The following is a 3,385-nucleotide window of genomic DNA, read 5'->3' on the forward strand; positions in this document are numbered from 1 at the left end:
AAAAAAAACTGAGAGCCTCACCTTCAGAGATTATGGTTTAATTAGCCTGACAAAGAGCTCCCAAATTAAAAGTTCTTCTTAAACTTCTTTAAAAAAAAAACTTTAAAATTCTCGCAGGTAATTATAATGTGCAGCCAGGACTGAGCACCACTGATTGGAGTTTATTGCAGGGGTGTCTGTGGGGAGTTCGGAGAATGGAAGCTGAGCAGAGGACAGGTCAATAACTTTCTCTTCCTGAGAGTCTACGTTTCTGCTTGTGTTAGAGATCGTGGGAATAAACATTATAAGAGTCTTCCATGGGTATTAGTCTGGGAAGGCTTTTAAAGGAGGTAAAGCTTAAGCAGAGTTTTTAAAGAGAACAGAGTATAATTTTATTGTAAGAATAGAGGAGCCAAGATTAGGTCAGGGACTTAGAAGAGTAAAAGTGAATTATGTTCAGAGATGGAACAGAGCTTTTAACTGACAGCTGTTAAGGAACACTAAAACTTCATCATCAAAACTTTGTTTCCTCTAGGTACTCAATAAATAGTAATTAAATTTCATTGTAATTAAATTGAAATAATCTTAATGGAAAACCCTTAAACGGCTCAAGCTGAATTTTGTACTCATCACTTCATTTAATCCTGGGTCTGCTCTTCAAGATTTAGAAATATTAAGACCCCAAAATCATTCTCTTCAGTCTTTCGTCCCACCATATATTATCTTTCTAGCAGCACAAAGAATAGAAATGTATACTATGAGCAACTTTCTTTCTTTATTTTCAGCAAACCAAATGTCACCTTGACCCCATTCAATGAAAGATGACTTTGAGATCTTATAAAATTTCCCACAAACATTCACAAACATAGTGGGTAACTCGTAAGAGTCCTATGATGATGGTCACATGACCATAAAAAATAGATATTTAATAAAGTATTTCCACTGAATTTTAGAATCTAATAATACCTTAAGGGTTATACCTAGTTTCTTTTTTAAATTTATAAAATGTTTTTCATCCTTTTTTAAAATATCATTTTTGTTTCCTAGAGGGAGCAGAGTCAAATGTGGAGAGTTTGACTAATTAATTGACAGTGAAATTTTAAACAGACTTGCTTGAAAATCTTTCCTTGGGGACTGTGCAATCATCTTTTAAAGCATCAAATAAGGTTTTACCAGTAGCCATTATCCACAGGTAGCAAAACATGGCCAGATTAAACAGAGCATCCTTACCATCTTTAGGTAGAAACATGGCATATGGTATGCTGGACTCATTAATAGGATCTGTGGGAATAGTATAATATCTGATCTTAAAAAACACTGGAATAGTCACAGTTTGTTGTCGATGCCACTATATCTCAACTATAAATTCATTCATTCACCCATTCATTCATTCAGCAAACACTGAGGCTACACTATGTGCCAGATGCTGAACAGGACAGGCTATTCTCTGTTCTCACAGTTCAGTTGGGAAAAACTACCACTAAACAGACAAACAAATTAAAAATTACGATTAAAAATTGAAAAATAAACATTGTGAAGATAATAACAGTGAGTTATATGTGGGGTTAATGAAAGGGAACCAGCCCTGCACACAGTCAAGAGAAGGAATTCAAGAGAGAAGACAGCTCTAGATGAGGCTGAAGAGGAAGGAGGTCACGGTCACGTTGCACGGGACTATTTTTCTATTCAGCCCAGATCCTCTCTGCTGCGCAGTGCCAGGAGTTCAGGCTAGCCAAGGACATCTTTTGCAGGACCAAAACCAAGCCTGTGCCTGGCTGTCTCCTTTGTGAAAATTCTACCGCAGCAGATTGTCTTGCGCCGTGTACGCACACACATACTACTGTATTTTTCTGTTTGTGTATCTGTGTTGTATGTGTGTTGGGGGAGGGGGGTTCCTGACATAATTCAGGTTTTTAATAAAGTTAATATTTTTTTCTCCTGTGGCTGTGAACTTAATTTTTCAAGAAAACTACATGGGCAATGACTCTTGAGTATAGCTTGTGCAGGAAGTCCAAACTTACGGACAGTATGGAGGCTTCCCCAATGAGCTCTATGAATTCTCCAATTTGCTGGCTTTGGGGAATGAGTGGGGAATAGGAGTTCCATAGCAAGAGTTGAAAAGGCTGTGATGCATATCAGCAGTTAGGACACATCTCAAGGGAACCTCTGTAAAAAGTCACCAGTGGTTTGAAGTTTTCAATCTTTTAAACTCCATATCTACTTTTGATAAACATAAAAACCTCATATACTGTTATGAGTTGAACTGTGTCCCCTCCTCCGCAAAGAAAAATATGTTGAAGTCCTAATCCTCCGTATCTGTGACTGTGACCTTATTTGGAAATGGAGTCTTTGCAGATGATCAAGTTCAGATGAGGTCATTAGCTTGAGATCTAATACAGTATGACTGTATCCTTATAAAAAGTGATGCATCTGCAAATCCAGAAATGCCAAAGATTGCCAGCAAACCGGTAGGACCTAGGTGAGAGGTATGCAACAGGTTCTCCCTCCAAAGGAACCAGACCTGCTGATACCTTGATCTTAAACTTGTAGCCTCTAAGACTGCAAGACAATGGATTTCTATTGGTTTAAGCCATCCAGTTTGTAGTACTCTGTATTGGTAGCCCTAGCAAACTAATACACTCTCCTACAAGTCTACTTGGAATTTTGAAATAAATGGAAAAGCAACTTCCTATGGATCTATTATTATTTAAAAATAAAAAGCTAAAAAATAATGGAAAATCATGGCTAAAAGCAATAGGTAAGAGGATAAGAGAGTCTCCACACTGCACAGTTGAGAATCACTGCTCTAGCTTCTCTGATTTATACAGGAGTAAGGAAGGAAGGTTTAAGTGCCAGCCACAGAGGAATAATATTGGGGGGAGGTAATGGCATCTTATACAATGCCCTCCCTGAAACCTCTACCAGATAATATCCAAATAATACTCCAAAAGCAGGCAGGACAATTATGTCCACCCTTAGGCATTAGTATCTGGGGAAACCACCAAATTATCAGAGGAATGAAAACCAGGAAGACAAGGAATAGGGACCAGAAAGATTTTTACACCATTTTGGCCCTGACCCTAGCATGTCATAGGATGGGAGGATTTCATCTGGCCTTGGGATTAAAGTTATAGGTACCGAATTAGTTTCTTAGAGTGGCCATAACCAAGTACCACAAAGTAGGTAGCTTAAAACAACAGAAATGTATTGCCTCACAGTTTTGGAGGCTAGAAGTCCAAAATCAAGGCGTTGACAGAGTTTGTCCTTTTTCTGAGGGTTCTGAGGGAGTCTCTTTTCTATGCCTCTCTCCTACCTTCTGGTAGTCTGAAGCTTGTAGATACATTACTCAAATCCTCTCATCTTACATGGCGTTCTACCTGTGTGACTGAATCTGTGTCCAAATTTC

The sequence above is a fragment of the Pteropus vampyrus genome, unplaced genomic scaffold, assembly GCF_000151845.1.
Source record: "Pteropus vampyrus isolate Shadow unplaced genomic scaffold, Pvam_2.0 Scaffold24, whole genome shotgun sequence".
Taxonomy (NCBI): domain Eukaryota; kingdom Metazoa; phylum Chordata; class Mammalia; order Chiroptera; family Pteropodidae; genus Pteropus; species Pteropus vampyrus.